This window comes from Condylura cristata, unplaced genomic scaffold (genome assembly GCF_000260355.1).
Source record: "Condylura cristata isolate star-nosed mole 26May11 unplaced genomic scaffold, ConCri1.0 scaffold00013, whole genome shotgun sequence".
Taxonomy (NCBI): domain Eukaryota; kingdom Metazoa; phylum Chordata; class Mammalia; order Eulipotyphla; family Talpidae; genus Condylura; species Condylura cristata.
The window spans coordinates 31361378-31379962 of NW_004567114.1; the positions used below are offsets into that span (position 1 = coordinate 31361378).

At 38.1% G+C, this 18585-nt stretch overlaps 1 protein-coding gene across 1 annotated transcript in view; it reads left to right on the forward strand.

Moving 5' to 3' along the window:
* The window catches only part of DHRS7 (dehydrogenase/reductase (SDR family) member 7), a 72257-nt gene that overhangs the window by 25758 nt on the left and 27914 nt on the right, over window positions 1–18585 (forward strand). Inside the window, exon 3 of the mRNA XM_012724660.1 lies at window positions 17119–17273. The gene's annotated coding sequence lies outside the window, so the exon portion shown is untranslated. The remainder of the gene's footprint in view (window positions 1–17118; window positions 17274–18585) is intronic.

An 18585-nucleotide genomic window follows, 5' to 3' on the forward strand; every position in this document is an offset into this window, starting at 1 on the left:
ACTCCGTCGATCTGCTTGTTCTGCTCCCCACTCTGTCTCCGGTGAATCCTCTCACCTTCCGCATCTCTGACCTGTACCCCAGTTCTGTATGAATAAATTAATAAATCTTTAAAAAATATATTAAAGGGGATTCATAGAACATTATTGCCAGAAAAAGAAAGTGAAATATTTAATTACATTTTATTGAGCTGAATAAAGTTGTTTCTGTAGCTCTCCCATGTTGTTGCTGGTATTGTAAAAGCTGGTAACTTGCTGAGCATGAAGAGCTGAAGGTGGAGAAGAGGAAATGCAACACATTTGCTCCAGAAGGGCAGCTGAAGGAGCTAGTAATTTGCAAGGGCCAGGTACAGTATAGGAATACTGAGAAAAAGGGACCACGGTGACAGTCAGGAGAATTTCTAACATTGGGGTTTACTTCAGGAATGGTGTGAGCATAGCCACTTAAAATCGTCTTCACAGCATTGAGGAGAGAAGGATTCCCAGCCTGACCCCTGATACCAGATAGGTGAGATCAACAGCAGTTTATGGGCAGGGGGTGATTGCATGCCATGCAGGCAGGCCATGGGGACAGGGTGAAAAGTAGAGACTATGGCAGGGAGATTTTGTGATATCAAAGGGATATGGTGTTCCTTGAATCCCATAGAAGGATGTGATGGGCTTGTTTGGATAAATCTGTGAGTTGGTAGGGAACTGAACCTGGCTCCTCATGAAGAAACAAACACTGCAATTGGTCGTTTTAACGAAGGGTGGTTTTGCTAGGAGACCTTATCCACACATATTGCAAGAGCAGGAAGGGGAGCTTGTGGTTAGGCCACTGGAGGACTTCTGAACCTTACATGCCAAAGCACTGAGCCTTCATTTCAAGCCTTAGATCATAAGTAGCACTTAAGGATATTGGCTAATGGTGAGTTCCTGTGGTTAGAAGGAGAGAAAATTCCAGAAGAGGAGCTCAGATCCTAAGCAAGCTATTCTGTAACTTAGTAAATCAGGAATAATAAAAACAAAATGACAGAAATAAGACAAATTATCAAGACAGATTGAGTACAGGATGGGAGGTAGATGAGACAGGTAAAGAAGAGGTCAAAGGAACAAACTTCCAGTTATAAAATACATAAGTCCCGGGGATGTAATGTATAGCATAGTTATCGTAGTTGAAAATATTGTATATTTAAAAATTACTAAGAGAGTAATATTGAAACTTCTTATAATAAGCAAAAAATTTAAATTATTTTCTTATAAATCATTATTTTTTTGTATAGAATTTGATTTCTCCCATAGTTCTCCTACCACCAAAGCACCTATGATCTGTCACCACCATTCCTCATGCTCTTCCCTCCTGTTTTGATTCCTCTTCCACCCCTTTCCCTGCTGTGCCTTAGATCTGGGGTCAACTTACAAGTTTATAAACAAAATGTTTTTAACTGTGGGGATGGATGTTAAGTAGACTTACTGTGGTGACCATTTTGCAATATATACAAATATTGAACCAATATCTTGTACACCTAAAGCTAAAATAATGCTATATATCAATTATGTTACAATGAAGAGAGAAATGAAAAGGGAAAACAGGTTAAAAATCAAAGGGTTGAGCTAAGAAGGAGCCTAAATTGGTAGCAGTCAGAAGATTGTTTATTGCCGAAGACCTGTGCCCAGTGAATTAGTAGTGGACACAGTGTACACTTGTAACCTAATCTGCCCTTTAAGAAAAGTATGTATCCTTTAACTGACAGTGCTGCACTGTGAGCAAAAGGGGAAGAGAATGTGAGTCCCATGGGCCTGGTTTCTGAAGACCCATATAACCTGTCACTCAGGTGATGGCAGTAATAGAACTTATTGGAGCTTCCTAAGGAGAATTTGTCATAGTCTGACCCACGGGGCTTGTACTCTCCAAGCAAGTCCACCTTATCTTAGACCTAGATTTACCAGCAAAAATTACAATTTCTCACATTATTCATCATTTCATCAAGTATTTGATGAGTACATGCTAAATACCTAGAAATCTATTATGTCAGGTTGCATAGGATAGATTCCCTTCTTTCTAGGATCTCCTAATCAACTTGGGGAAATAGCTTACCTTTATATGAAATAACAGTGTAAGAAAATATATAAATATGTTCAAGACAAAGAACATAGAAAAAAAATGTAATAATAGAAGTCAGTGTATTTGCCTATAATTGTATTGCTTACACTTTATACTTTAAATACTTTAATATTCCATTTAAATAACTTAATATGTTGCAAGGTGCTTTCTTGACCTATAACCTGAATCCCTTTTGTATCACAAACTAAGTAATGACTAAAGTTTCTCATTGTTTTAGAATATACCCATTTTAGCACAAGTCTTTCAGGTGCCAGCTAAGAGGAGTTATGGTAGGGAAGTCACATTTACTTCTCGCTGTATTCTGAGTACCTGTTTGACAGTCTCCGAGCCTGATGGTGTTTACTCTCTCCAGTTCTCTAGTCAACTTTGCTAAGGTCATTTCCTTAGTTCCTCCCCCAAGATACTTCAGAGATATCTTAAAATGACAGAGTAATAAATTGAAGTTTGGTCATTTGAATGGTAAGTCAGAGAGACCAAAATTAAACCAGATATGTTTCCTTTCTTTCCATTTAGCCAAACTTCTATCTCAGAGTAGAGTTTAAATCTCACTGATTGATATCATCTTTGCCACCCTCAGAACTTGATCATGTCATTGTTAGCCTCCAGATTGCTCTGACCCAATTCCAGGCAATTCTTTGTCTCTATGGGTGGTGGTGGAGGGAAATACAAGCTTATTCAAGTCTTGATCTTGGATACTCTGATTTAGGAGTCGGGTTGGCCCTGTAAAAGCCGAGTCAGGATTAAGGTAATGATAGGCATACACTTACGGTAAAAGTAAAACTTTAGGCCCTCCCTGGTGGCGCAGTGGATTACAGCACAGCATTAAGAAGCTAAAGCAACTTCCGCATGAGTTCCATTCCCGCCTGCCCCAGAGGTGACCACATAGCGTGGCAGACCTCTCCTGACCTGCCCCCTCCTCCCCTCAGCAGTGTACTTCACTAATCTGCCTGTTCTGCTCCCCACTCTGTCTCTGGTGAAGCCTCTTGCCATCCCTGAGTCTCTGACCTGTACCCCAGTTCTGTATGCACAAATAAATAAATCTTTGAAAAAAAAAGTAAAACTTTAAACAATTAGATCAATAATCACCTTTCTGTGAACTCATTGTTACTGGCAGTCTTCCAGCAGAGGCTAAATTTATGAACAATCACTCCTCTTTCTCTATCATAAAATATAACTATATCCTAAAGTACCTTTTCTACATTATCTCAGTAATTTGCACAAATATTCTGTGGGATAGGTGTCATTAATATTCTCACTTTGCAAATATAGAAGTAAATGTGGAGAGGGTAGTGATTTTCCTAAAATCAAACATTCAAGAAAAGATGAAGCAGGACTACTGTGAGTATAATTCCTCATCTGCTATCCCCTCACACGTGACCTTAATCCTGGTGTTATATCCTGACCCAGGAGAAATAGCTGAGATCCTAGGCCTCTTTTGTCAGTTCATTCAGAGACCCTTGGATCTGGCTGAAGATCGGAGTAGGAAAGGGCAGGATCACCAGACCAGAGATTACACTGCTACACATTTTCTCCTCTTAGTCCTTCTTGGACCCTTGCCTTTCTATCTTTGGAAATCCCTAATGCTACTATTTATTAGTGATTTACCATGTGCCCAATACTGATAATCACAAACTCAAAAGCGACTGATTTACTTATATATATTCATTTAGTCGTTATAACAATCCTAGCTGAAACTATTAGGCCTTTATTTTACAAATGTGAAAACCTCTGAATTTGAATGTCTTCTCCAGGATCACATATCAAGGTCATGAATCATTTTTTAAAGATGTATGTGTGACTAAAGTGCGTGCCCTAGAAAGAAGTTGCCTTTTGGGCAGTGATGTTCAGAAACCAAGTGGAACTTATAAGAATTAGTTTTATCCTTGGGGTCAGCCAGTATCTCCCTGAGTAGGCCAGTAGCTCTTTGTGCGGTTAGCTGAGGCAGCACAACAAGGGCTATTTCATGCCTATAGATGATATTTCATTTGAGCAACTTCAGCCAGAATCACTGTCAGATATGAGGCCCAGGACTCTTGAAACTCAAATGACTATTAGGGTAACAGAGGCGAGTGTGCTGAAATGGAAGGATACTCTGTGCGTATGTGCATAGGTATAATCCCATATGATTGTATGGTGTGAAAGATGTCAGGGAGATGGGGTTCTGGCTCCATTTGTCATTCTGTAGTCAAAAAAATCCAGAGAAGTAGGGCAGACATTTTGAAGATAAATTTTACTCCATAGATGAAGCAGTCTCATTTTGAGATTGAAAACCAACTCCTTGAAAGCAGCTCCTCTTCTCTTCACACTCCAGCTGCAAGCACTCTTTGGCGACTGTGAATCTTCTCAGCTGCATCCATGTCACCTTTTCTCTGAGAGGCTCTGGAGCTTCCTGGAGGGGGCCTAGATTTATGCTCCTGGAGTGTCTATGGGCCACTGCCACATTTCAGGACTCAGAAGCACATGGAAATCAAGACTTCCAAAGGGAATTCCAACCTTATTTTCTGTATTTGGAAATACAACCTTTTTTAAAGCATGAAATGGAAATTTGTGTCTACCTTTGGAACTCAGAATCTTATCTTGGTCCTGAATGTCCTACCCCCACGCTTTCTAGTATTGAAGGCAACTTCGCATTCCTAATCCTCTGGCTGTGCTCTCCTTGGGGCACAGGGACTAGAAACCTACAGAAGCCTTCAGAAACCAGGTGGTCTGGAGATAAAGCATGTAATGGCACAGGCCTTCTGAGCAGGCACCTATCTTTAGGAGGTCATCAGTTTGGCATGTGACTTAGAGAGCTTGGCATATGTCTAAAACTCAGACTTGAGTCTAAATCCTGCCTCTGCCCCTCAGTAGCTGTATGCTCTTGGGAAGGCTTCTCTGACTTTTGCTTCCCCTTCTAGAAAATGAGGACACTAATGCCTGCTGTTAAGTGACCCAGTGTAGTCTGCATCCAGGACCTGGCAAGTTCCCAGTGAAAAGAGATGATGTGATTTAGTTGTACCCTGGGGCAACAATAAATCCTTCCTCAGCCAACTACCTGACATGATGTGGCCTCTACCTACCTCCTCAACCTCCAACAGGTAGAATGTGCTCACTCATTTCCTTGAATAGCACCATGCTTTCTTTCTTTGTAGGATATTTGTCTCTTCCTAGAACGCTCTTCTCTCCAGCCCCTTGCCTTTTCCTTTAGTTTGCACATGCCCTCAGTCATCTGGAAGAGAAACTTTCAGGGCTTCCCCGCTCAGTCATATGCTTGGTTGTGTATTTATTTTATTAACATCTATTAATTTATTATGCTTTAATTTGAGGGGGGAGTGAACATTGCTTAAAAATGTAAGTTTCATGAAGGTTCCTGGCAAATACTGGGTCCCCATAACTATTTGTTGAAAGAATAAATAAGTGGTGCCTTCATGGAACTTCAAAAGTTCAATATGCTAGTGCTCTTCTAAATGCTATTATTCTAAGGGCAAAAAGAGGTCCATAGCTAAGTTTTGAATGAGCATAATCAAAACTTTGCCAGGGAGTAAGTGATTAGGGGAATATAAGTTGTGGGCTCTGAAGATGAGGAACTCAATATATCTCCAGCCTGCTTTCAAACACAGAGACCCTGGTTATCTGGGGACAAAATCAAGTCAAGTCGTGTAAATATGAGGCAGGTAGGCTTTTCACAACTCAGCTCTCACAAATGAATCTTGGCACAGAATTCCAAACTGCACCTATGTTCTCTTGATTGCTATTCTTACCAAAAGATTTTTTACTTACATCAACTATGGAGAGATTTTGTTTTTCATAATTCAATAAAAAATGACTCCAGCAACATAGGTAAGGCTGATGGATCCCAAGAAATGGCTTGTTCTCTGTCAGGTTTTGTTTCCTTTCATTGCTTTTGCAATGCATCATTCCTTTTTGTTGTTGGCCAGGCCACAGGGCAGAACTGGTTTTGCTCAAGTAGAATATCTGTTTGGATTTGATAAAAACAAAAACAAAAAACTGGCTGAAAGAAGATTGACCAATCCAAAAGATAATTACAATAGAAACAAAAAGGGGAGCATAAACCAGACAGGTGTCTGAACTTGTTTGTTATATATTCCAAATATTGACTTCTGAGAAGCCGTGTTGAATGAGTGTGAGGATGGCGCCTGAAACCTCACAATGGATGAAGTATGAGAATTGGGTTGAAATGCTGCTTCCCATTACAGCCTGCCCCAGAATCTAATTTATTTCCTTCCCATTCATCCAAAGTCCTTGCCCTAGTTTTTTTTTTTTTTTAAGATTTATTTTATTTATTTATGCATGCAAGAGCTGGGGTGTAGGCCAAGATGCAGGGGGTGAAGGCTGGGGAAGTAGAATGAGGGGATTCACCAGAGACAGAGTGGGGAGCAGAACAGGCAGATCTAGTGAAATATGCTGCTGAGGGGAGCAGCAGGCGAGATAGGAGAGGTCTGCTGTGCCATGTGGGTGGCACCTTGGCTGGGGATCAAACTTGTGCTGCAGTGGATGCTGCTAACTTAATAGTGCTGAGACTATGTACTACCAGGAAGAGCTCCGCACCCTATTTTTGAAAGTAACCCTATAAACCCAGTTTACTGACTGTTGGATAATTGTTTAAACATGTAACTTCTTCCTGGATAGTAAAGTATTTGGGTTTTAATAAGAGTCTTCTGGCTGGATCCATTACAAAACACTGTAATGGTGGGAAGTCAAGAACTAAGACATTTCAGGGTAGAATGCCCTTCAGTTCCTGCACAGGGGCAGCTGTCTGCTTTGGCTTGGTAGGATTGGCACAGTTACAGATCTTTGCTGTGCAGTAAAGGTAGGTTAAAGGGCAGCAGTGCACCAAATGGAACTGAGAATAGAAAACAGCACATGGAGATGGTATTTTGTCCATGGATTGAGGATTACTATCCTAAGCAGTCAGAATTTTTCCAGTAGAGTTTTATACAATAAAATAAATATGTTCTGTACTTTTTGTGTTTAAATAAACATGGAGGATTTATTTCTAGTCATAATGTAAATTGGTGATGTGGATAGTTATGAAAAGAAAATGCAAGCTGAAACTTCAGACCTCCTGGTTTCTGTCACTGCTCTGTGGGCTTACACAACACTGATTTCTACATAAATAGCTTATCTCTTATACAATATTTATAAGATATTTTACTCTAAGACTTCTCACCTTAAAAAAATAGGCACTGTTAATATGAACAGTGAAATTTATGGAAACTAGCATGAGTAAACCAAAAGTACAGTGTGTGTATTTGTGCTATTTGAGCTTTTGGTTATCTATATTTGTGTTTAAAATTAAAATTGAATACTATGGTCTAATAAATCCATTCCTAAACTAGGCCCCAGAGCAGCGGCTTTGCAATCTTTTTTGACTTTGACCAGCAGTAATACATCTGTTTTACCTTGTGATCCAAAAATACAAGCACACACAATCTGAAATAAAAGTTTTATCAAACAAAGTTTACCTTGTAACATGCAATGCACTCTAGTATTTCCATTCTATTCGTTTATATTTACTTTTCTTTCATCTTTTCTTTTTTTAAGATTTATTTATTTATTTATGCATACATAATTGGGGTACAAGCCAGAGGTGCAGGGGTGGTGAGAAGATTCACCAGAGACAGAGAGGGGAGCAGAATAGGAAGATTAGCAAAGTACACTGCTGAGGGGCACAGTGGGCGGGTCAGGAGAGGTCTGCAAGTGCCATGTGGTTCACCTTCGGGCCTGGGGATTGAACTTGCACTGAGGTGGCTGTGGCTCGATTGCAATGTTGAGTCCTAACTCGTTGCACCACCAGGGAGGGCCTTCTTTCATCTTTTAAGAAATTATATTACTAGACAGCAATTTGAAATTTGAAAATCTTGCTTTAGAGAAATTTGCACACACGTGTGCACACATGAAACTCATAGCAGCTCTGTTTTATGTAACAAAAAAGTGCTGCATGCACTTTTTTTGCATATGGTTAATGATAAACATTGTATATAAATAACAATAGGGTATAACTTGCAGTGGGTTATTAGGAAAGAACTTTCTGAGGAAATAACATTTAAATTTGGACTATAAGGCAATGCCTAGCAAAGTATATTGTACATTGATCATTCCTTGAAAAATCAAAGAACTTGGCACACACAAAAAACCTAAAGTATGCTAACGTGGTTGGGTCACAGTGAACCAAAAAGAAAGACATGATGTAATTGGGATGGTAGGTGGGAAGTAAATTATACAACAGCTTTGTAGAAGCTGTTAAATGGCTTAATAGAAGACAAAATTAAAGAGCAGAGTTTATCAAAGTGCAATGGGCGGGTAGCCATTTAAAGATTTTAAATTGGAAAATGACATTAAATTGAAATGTTCCACCATTACTCTGGTTCTTATATGAAGAATGGACTAGAGCAAGGATGTAAGGCAATCAGTTAAAGAGCTATTATAAGTCTGGTGGTTTGAATTGCAGTTAAGAGTGGAAACAAAGATAAGTAGGTTGATACAGAGAACATTTTAGAGGTATAAACTGTATTCTTGGTAATGGTCTATTTGGGATTGAAGTTAGGGGTTGAATGAGAGAGATGAGACTGAAGGTAAGTGCTATGATTTACCTAGAATTCTTGCAAGAATTAACCTACACAGAGGGAGGACATTTGAGTGGGTAAAGATTAAGAGTATAGTTTTGTACATCTTAATTCTGAGAAGCCTGTGATTCTGGATTGATTTATTAAAATGTATATATCATGAAAATATTTATTAAACATAAAAGGGAAAAATTAGTAGAATGCTTCTTTTAATGAAACTGATAGGCTTTTAAAATATGACTTTATTTATCCATGGATGATACCATTTGTTGTTTGAAAGAAATAGGCTTTAGTTTTAAATCTATTCTATTTTTGTTTTATAGATAAAATAATAAAACAAATTGACAAAAAACTTGTTCATGCAAATAAAATAGGGTGTTAGTAATAAAAGAAGTTATGTCATACCTAACTACTCAACTCTGCATTCTTTCTGAGTTAAATAACAAATATTCCAGTTATCTATAATCAAGATTATTTTTAGCTATCTATCATACTCAATTAGACCCTCTTTCAATTCTATTAAGAAGAAAAAATTGGAACCTGCCTGATTTGTAAATAAATATATTAACCAGCTATTAGAATAATTCATTTTCTAAACATTTGAGAGAAAATATTAAGAAGGCCTTTTGAAGATGTGGTACATATATACAATGGAATATTACTCAGCAACCAAAAAAGAGAAACACATGTCTTTTGCAGCAACTTGGATGGAGCTGGAAAAGATCATGCGGAGTGGGGAATGGGATCAAAAACGGGGTGGGGTGGAAGGGAGGGAAATGCATGGGACTAGGGTGGTGGCACAGGGGTGATCTGGTGATGGGAAACCCGCGGGGATTACAATCGAGATGGAAAAAAAAATGTGCAAAATGATGTAAAAATAAACTTTGTAATAAAAAAAAAAAAGAAGGGGGCCCTCCCTGGTGGCGCAGCGGGTTAAAACACAGCACTGAGAATCTAAAGCCGCTTCCACATGAGTTCGATCCCCGCCTGCCCCGGAGGTGACCACATGGCGTGGCAGACCTCTCCTGACCCGCCCGCTGCTCCCCTCAGCAGTGTACTTCGTCAATCTGCCTGTTCTGCTCCCCACTCTGTCTCTGGTGAAGCCTCTCACCATCCCTGAGCCTCTGGCCTGTACCCCAGTTCTGTATGCACAAATAAATAAATCTTTAAAAAAAAAAAAAAAAAGAAGGCCTTTTGAAATGTCTTTTCTTTTGACTATTAATTTCACTAGACTAACTGACTATTATAATTACTATATACCAATCTCTTTTTCACTTAAAGTCACCTCATTTAAGGAGCTAAGTTTGGTTCAAATTGTTAAAGCACTGTAATATTGGAAATTATTTATTTTATGTTTTCCTTTCTTGTTCTAAATAAAAACATGTATATTCAGATCAATTTAAAATTTTTTAGCCTAATTTTTTTCATCTTAGGAAGATGAAAGTTATATCAAGAAGCAGATGCTGAGAATTTACAATTTATAGATAAATAATTCCATTTCTTGATTGAAAAAGATGAAATTTCTAGCTGAGACATCTAGCTGAGAGGAAGTAACCAGCTTTTGTCCTAGTCTATGTAAAGTGAATTCATGGTCTCTACTTGTGTAGAAATGGAAATTTTACTTTTCATACTGCTGCTGAATCTATTTTGTGAAAAGTTATAGAAAACAAATGAGAAAGAGGGACAGAAGGGATGGGACCTTATAAATTCAGGTTTACAAAAGGATTGTTAATGATAACAGGGTTGCATGGAAATGGTGCCCTCAGGGTTGTTCACTATGCAGCACTAATTACCAAATGCATAATAGAATCCACTGCATATTGCTGTTGAAGGAGTCCAAAGCATGCTAGGAGAAGGTTGGCATAAATGGACTAGCAGAGAAGTGTTTGATGCAGACTGTCATATGAGGTGTTTGTTTAAGGAAGAATGAATATGGATTTACAATATCCAATAATCTTTGGATAAATATTAGTGAAAATGTTTTCCTACCAGTTTCAATAACTAAAATGTTAACTCTGGTCAGTATTTTTGTTTGTTTAACTGTTTTATTATTTACCTGTTGGAAGTCAGCACAGACGTTTTCACTTCTCCCTCTTTGCAATACAACAAAATATGTCTTTGAAACATAATTGTAGACACAGATAAAGAAAAATAGTTGGGCTTCCCAGTGGCCTACAAGTTAAGTCTCAGAGCTATTACCACTATAGCCTGAGTTCAATCCCTGGCCAGGGTGCTAACCCACTTATGGTACAGTAGACCTCTCCAGTCTCCCATTAGGAGTGTATATCATTAAATCTGCCTGTTCTGCTCCCTGCTCTGTCTCTGGTGAATCCTCACCCTTCTCCCCCACACCTCTACTGACACCCCAGGTCTTCTACACAAAAATAAATACTAAAAAAAGAAAAATACTTGTCCAACACTTTCTCACTACTGTGAAGGACAAGATTCACAGAGATTAACTTTGATAAAGATGGTATTTCTCAGCATACTTTTTACAAGCTTGAACATATGACTTTCAAGACAGGGAGAAATACTGAAACTTCTGTGCACTAAATGAAAATCATCATTAATCCTACTGTCACATTGTACAGTTTATCTTAAATCAGAAACATCCAAAGTAGGCCAAATGCTCCACTGTATTCCATTCTTAATGGAAATATGTTATAAAAACATGAACCGTTTCATGAGTTTTAGGTAAATATTTCAAAATATTCTTTAATTTTTAGTTCATCAGAGTTTATATCTCCCTATGATTTCTCTCAGCATGATTTTTAAAATATAAGTTGTACGAATTCCTTTTTTACAATGAAGGAGAATTTTGAAAGAGGAGGTGAGCATGGAGGACGAATAAGTTACTTTCAGGTGAATCTGTTCAGAAAAAATGACAAAAGGTAGTTATGGTTTTGTGCTTATATTACTTTGTAAGTCTTTGTGTTCTCCTGAAGGTTCACATAACACAAGCTAAAAACTGCTGACTTAGCCCCATGTGATTTCTTTTCACTGAAATAAAATTAGGATTCTATAAAGGACAAATCTATACTGTTAGGAATAGTAGATGGTCTTCTGAGAGTGAAGGGAAAGGAGTCAGAGAAATACTTTCAGAGAAAGGAAATGCAAGGTTTCTAGAGAACAAAGTAAGATTTCTGGGCCTTGTAGACACCTGCTAAAAATTGCAGTTGAGATTTTATTGTGATACCAATCTAGATTGACTTTGTAATTTTTTTAATTTATTTTATTTATGCATACAGAATTGGGGTACAGGCCAGAGGTGCAGGAGCGGTAAGAGGATTCACCTGAGACAGAGTGGGGGAGCAGAACAGGAAGATCAATGAAGTACACTGTTGAGGGGAATAGTGGACAGGTCAGGAGAGGTCTCCAGTGCCATGTGGGTTACCTCCGGGGCAGGGATCAAACTCCTGTTGAAGTGGCTTTAGCTTCTTAGAGCTGTGCTTTAATCCTCTGCGCCAGCAAGGAGGGCCCGGCTTTGTGATTTTTATGAGCGCACTCAATTGCTGAGGTACTGACACAGGAGAGAAAGATGGTAGAGTTCATTTGGGCCTGAGGTCTCATGGGCAGATTCTGTGAAAGAAGCGGCTTGGTAAGAAAGACCAATGTATTTGCAATAAGTCAGTTGTTCTGATGGGCCCAGGAATCTGAGTTGGCTAAGGGAGTGGAGGATTAAGAGTATGATTAAAAAAAAAAAGATAAAGGGATCTATGGATCATAAAAGCTAAATGAAGTAGGAAAGTTGGAAGAAGTCAGATGAGAAATGGTAAGTTTAAAGCTGTGACTTGTGAGGTGACGAGTTTCTAGGGGTGACAGTAACAGGTGTGATGATGTTCTTGGATAACGAGGATGGAGATCATTAGGGATTGGGAGGTTGAGGAACTAAGATATAACGATCTAGGATGTATCGTGCTCTTACATAGTGAGATCTTCAAAAGTAATGGAAGGAGCCATGTGGAGAGGAGGGTTTCAGTTTGTGTGAGTAGGAAACTTGGTAATAGTTATTTCAAGGTGGGTAGGGAATCCATGAAGTGTGAACCTAAGAGAGGAGGTTTTTCATGAGTATAGAATGAAGCAGAATGGTGGCTCTAGAGAACAAGAAAGATCATTTATACTTTTCTACCTCTCAGGGGTTATGGTGCTTATTAGATTTCTGCCAAAGTATCAGATGAGCTCTTTGTGTAGAACCCCACTTCCTTCGCTCAAGATGAAGGAGGTTCACACTGCTGTTGCAGAGCTCATGGATGGGAGGGCCTAACCCTGGAACTTTATATACCCAGCATTGATACATAAAACCAAAGTGGTTTTAACAATTTAAACGAAGTTATGACATAATTCATAAAGCTCCTCCTTGATTTCTGATGGGGTTAATCTGGTAAACTATTTGTAAATTGAAAATATCAGAAGTCAAAAATATATCTAACCTACATGATAGGTTATCCTAGTCCACCTTAAGTATGTTCACAGGACTTACATTAGCCTACAGATGGGCAAAACCTTGTAACACAAAGACCATGTTATAATAAATGGTCTCATGTGATTTATTGAATACTGTACTGAAAATGAAAACAATCTGTATAGTATTGACTGTTCTCTTGATCGTGTGGCTGATAGGAAGATGCTGTGCCCTGCCACTGCCAGGCATCATGAGAGGGTAGCATATAGCAATCACTAATCTGGGAAAATATTAAAATTCAAAGTTCAGCGTCTATTGAATGCATATCACTTTTGTACCAGAGTACAGCTAAATAATCCTAAATAGAGCCATCAAAAGTTGGGGACCATATATATTTTCCAGATGTATAAAAATGTGTGCTTATGGAGTCAGAAAGAAAAAGAAAAATACTAATGGTTTCACTCATAGCAGGAGCATAAAGGACCGCGGTTGGGGGGGGGGGGTGTGGTGGTGGGGAAATAATAATGAACAACTATGTACCAGAGACATTTTAGGGGATGGAGTGGGGAGTGGGATCAAAAATGGGAAGGGGGAGTGCACAGGACTATGGTGATGGCACACGGGTGATTTGGTGATGGGAAGCTCACGGGAATTACAACTGAGATGGAAAAAGGCACAAAATGATGTAAAAATAAACTATTATAATAAAAAGTTATGTACTTATTTCATAGAGAACATATTTAACAAAATTTCGACCACCTCTGAAGTACCCTTTCTCCTGAATTTAAACTTTTCATTCTGTGGAAAGATATTGAAATAGTTCATTTTCTTCAAATCTTACCAACAATAAATTTGGATTCAGAGCTCAATGCCTACCTTTTTCTGTGCTCATATAAACACTTGGTGAATGATAAACACTAGATGAGGCACAGGTTTGTTGGTTAAAAAAACATAATCCTTCTCAAAGAGCTTAATGTATTAAGAAGGTAATCTGGTATATTACTATTTGTTTATCCATGCACTGCCTTAGCTAGGATTTATCCATCTATCCATTTGTCAGCAAACATTTTATTTTCGCCTAACTTTGAGCATAGCAGCTGCTTTAGCAACTTTGACCACTGTGTATCTGTAGAGATCCTTAAACTAATTATGAGTCTGATCAGTAAAGATAATTTCTTAAATTCCTTAAGATAAAAAATAAATTTTATCTTCTGATAAAATTTGATCTGATATTGGTAAAGGGCATAAAAATGATCACAAAAATGCTCTAAGAGGCAGCATAATGTGGCTGAGAACCTGCAGTTTGAAGTCAGAGAGATATGGATGTTAGGCAAGTTTAATCTCTATTCCTTTTAGCTTCCTCATATTTAGATTAGGAGTAACACTTATGCCATGGAGTTGTTTAAACTGAGCCATATAATATCCAAATGGTGCTTATCCACACAGTACTTACTAAATGACATGCTATTACTGAAAAGTCATTAAAACACGATGGCATGAGAAACTCCATTACTTCTGCCTTATCTTCCCTACTGTCAAATTCAGTAACAAACACTTTGAAAAGAAAGGGCATTGAAACACACACACACACACACACACACACACACAAACACATTTGTGATTCCATACATGTGTAGAGAAAGCCAGCAGCCTAGGGGGGTTCATGTAACCTTTGTGAAACAAGGCTTTTCCTATGTTATCAGAGCATTGGTAAAAAAAAAAAAAAAAACCAGTTTCTAACAGAATTAGGGTTACATTGTGAAATGCTTTTTATTGGAGTTGAGAATACCACTGATCCAAATCTAATAGTGTCCACATTTGCCAAATTTCCACTGATACGTGTTGTAGCATAAGCCCTTACTTCTACCAAATAATGATAACAGTGCTGCGTGTGTGTTTGCACAGTAGAATACCTTGGAACCAGTATGTTGTGGAACATTTAGGTGCCCACAGTATATTTAAGTAAAAACAAAGTGTCAGAGCAGTGTGATACCATTATGGAAAATCTGGAAGAGGAACATTCTAATGTGGTAGAGTGAGAGGAAAATGTAACTTCTATTACTACTCATTGATGTTTTTTTGCAATAGCATTCATTGTCTTTATAACCCACAGAACCAATTAAACTATTCCACTCACAATCCCCATAAAACTCACAACCCCCAAGAAATAAAAGCATTTGTGTGATCTGGAGAAAAGGTGATGCTATTGACCCCCCCAGACCTTTTCCCTGCTATTAGAATTCAAGGTTACTCTTGCTGTGGCTTTCACAAACAGGGAAGGTTGGTAGAAACATGATGTTGAAGAAATTCACAGGCCTAAAGATTTGAGGAAAGCCTAAAAATCTTTGTCCTTCGATGGTGCTATGTATGTGTTTGCATAGCTTTAGACATAAGTTCTCATACATCTTTTCCAATGACTCTTAGGGTCTCTGGGTGAAAGTCAGGGCACAGACTCTTTTCATACTGCCTCCTTCCTCATTCTCAGAGGTAGCCATCCTGTTAGAATGCTCAGTTATTCTGTTCACCCCATCCTGGGAAAATTTCAGGTGGAAGAGGCCCTCTTCACATCTTCTCCACAGGATCTGCTTCCTCCCCTTTTTGTCCCCTTTCAAGATCCTATGTCACCTGAGGCTACTCTGTCTGTTTTTATTGCTTGTGGTCTCCCACTTGCCTGCCTTCCTCTCCAGGCTACATAAATAGAATCATACAGTATATAATCTTTTAACATTGGCTTTTAAACCCACTCAGTACAACTCCCTGGATTCAAATTATTGCCCACGTCAATAGTTTTTCCCTTTGAGTTGTTGAGTAAAATTTCATGGTATGGCTGTATAGATGATATTTGTGTGCTTAGTTTTCTGAGAAATTACCTAACTTTTCCAGAATGTCTGTGCATTCATTGGCAGTATAAGATTGATCAGTCTCCATTTCTTTGTATTCTTCACCAACATTAAGTGTTCTCATTAATTTTTTATTTTTTCATTTTGATAGGTATATAGTAATAACTCCTTGTGTTAATTTGAATTTTCCTAATAGCTAATTATTTTGAATATCTTTTCATGTGTTTACTTACAGTTATCAGTGGAACATATAATCATGACCTTGACCCATTTTCTAACTTGGTTATTTGTTTTTTTTTAAATGTTGAGTTTTTCCTTTTTGTGTGTTCTAGATACCAGTACTATATATGTGGTTTGCAAATATTTTCTCTCAGCCTATAGGTGGTGTGTTATCACATTCATATGATCTTTCACAGAACAAAGACTCTTTTTTAATTTTTTAAATCAATATGTAATTGATTTAAAAACTTGTCCAAATAACATTTGAGAAAGAAAGTATTTTTGACAATGCTAACATAAAATTTCTAGATTTATATGAAACTAATTTAAGTCCAACAAAGTCATAATATAACCTTTGGGGTTATCTGTTCTACCAGGCAGAAATCATTTGTACCTCTACCAGACAAGAATCTGTTAGTTCGCCTACCTGCATTCCTACAGAGTTATAAATAACCCAGGTATAGAAAGTCAAGCTCAGCACTACTGTGAAAGAGCATAGTATAATTACTTCCTTCTTTTGAAGTTTAATGGTGTATCAAGAATACAAAACTAAACTAAAGCTCATCTTGAGCTTTGAATGATTTCAAATACTGGACATCGATATATTCTTTTGGTTCTAATAGGTTGTTTAGTGTGGCACAGATCATTCATACTGATCAATCAACTGAACAGTTGCTAGATATTTTCTTTCCAAGTCAGTTTGGGAATGCTCAATAATACTTAATTGAAATCTTCCTGGGTAGTAGTTTAAAATCAAGAGAATCAGTCATAGCAAGATATCGTGAAAATGTTCTAGATCCCATTTAAAATCTTAGGGTTCTGCCTTCAGGTTAACAGTCCCTGAAATGTTTTCCCCTTCAACTCAAGATGCTTTCATGGAAGCATGGACCTATGGAAATTGGCCAGTGAATAACCATATTTCTGTCCATGATTCTTCATGGCAGTAGTGGACAACTCTAGAAGTTGCAATCTTGAACTCTTTGTTGGCAGGTTTGCACTTCTCTCTTGGATTTCTCACTCAATGCTGGATGGACTTAAGGAGACAGAAGCCCAGAAGTTGCCTGTGTGATTTAAAAGAGGACACCTCTAGTACCAGCCTCCAGAACCTGCAAAGAGCTTCCATTTCCACTGCACATACTTTTTAAGTGAGTAACTCCTACTGTTTAATACCTTGCTTTGAGGAATTCAAATAATCAAACTATAGAGGTGACTCCTTTTCACTGAATTAGATCTTCACTAACTTCTCTATCCTTCAGCTCCTACTTCAATGACCTGAAAGTCCTTTAATTCTAGAAAAGGTGATTTCTCTATCGCCACACCTCCAACACAGAGACTTTTCCTCAAGAGTTTCTTCTATTTCTTGTTTAAAAATACAAAACTTTCTTTTATGCAAAGAAAGTAGCATAAAACAAATATACCAGCATTTAAAATTATGAAGTGAGGGCCCTCCCTGGTGGCGCAGCGGGTTAAAGCACTACACTAAGAAGCTAAAGCCACTTCCACATGAGGTCAATCCCTGCCTGCCCCGGAGGTGACCATATGGCATGGCAGACCTCTTCTGACCCACCCGCTGCTCCCCTCAGCAGTGTACTTTGTCTATCGGCCTGTTCTGCTCCCCGCTTTGTGTGTGGTGAATCCTCTCACCATCCCTGCACCTCTGGTCTATACCCCAGTTCGGGAATCCATAAATAAATATAGTCTTTAAAAAACAATTATGAAGTGAACATCTGAAAACACCATCTAATCAGAAAGAACATTGCCAACCAGAAATCTGAAGGTGGCCCTTTGCAAACAAACTCACTTGACTCCTTCTCTCCCCAAAGGTAATCACTATCTTGTCATTTGACTTAATCATCTTGTTATAATTTCACCAATTTTATATCCCTGAATGGCATAGTTTAATTTATCTGCTTGTAAATTTTGTATGAATGGAGTCTTACCATATATCTTGCTTCATTCATTCATTATTATATTATGAACTTCATTCATTTTGTTGAGCCTAAATATAGTTTGTATGTACTTATTGTTGTATAGTATGATTATACCATACATTTACTTATGTTTAATCCACTATTCAATTCTACATTCTTGCAAGTAACTATTTTACATATGGGGTGAAAATAGCTAACTTGTTATCTTCTTACAGTATAATAAGAACTTCACAAACAGAGTCAGGGGTTATATATTTCTCAGTTTTGGTCCTTTATTGTTACTACCTCATATGCCCTTTATACAGAATTGTACAACTGCCAAGTCACATTCTCAAGACCCAGGGCTTTAGGCAGCAATTTTCAGGGCACCAGGCCATGCTTTTTCCACCAATAAATGTATATAAGGTGCAGGTTAACTCATAGGCCATTGCACAAATGTCTAAATCATTCTTGATCAATCTTCCATGCTTCCTGACATGTATGGAAATGCCCATGATTATGAATGTGTGTGGGAAGACTTTGATGG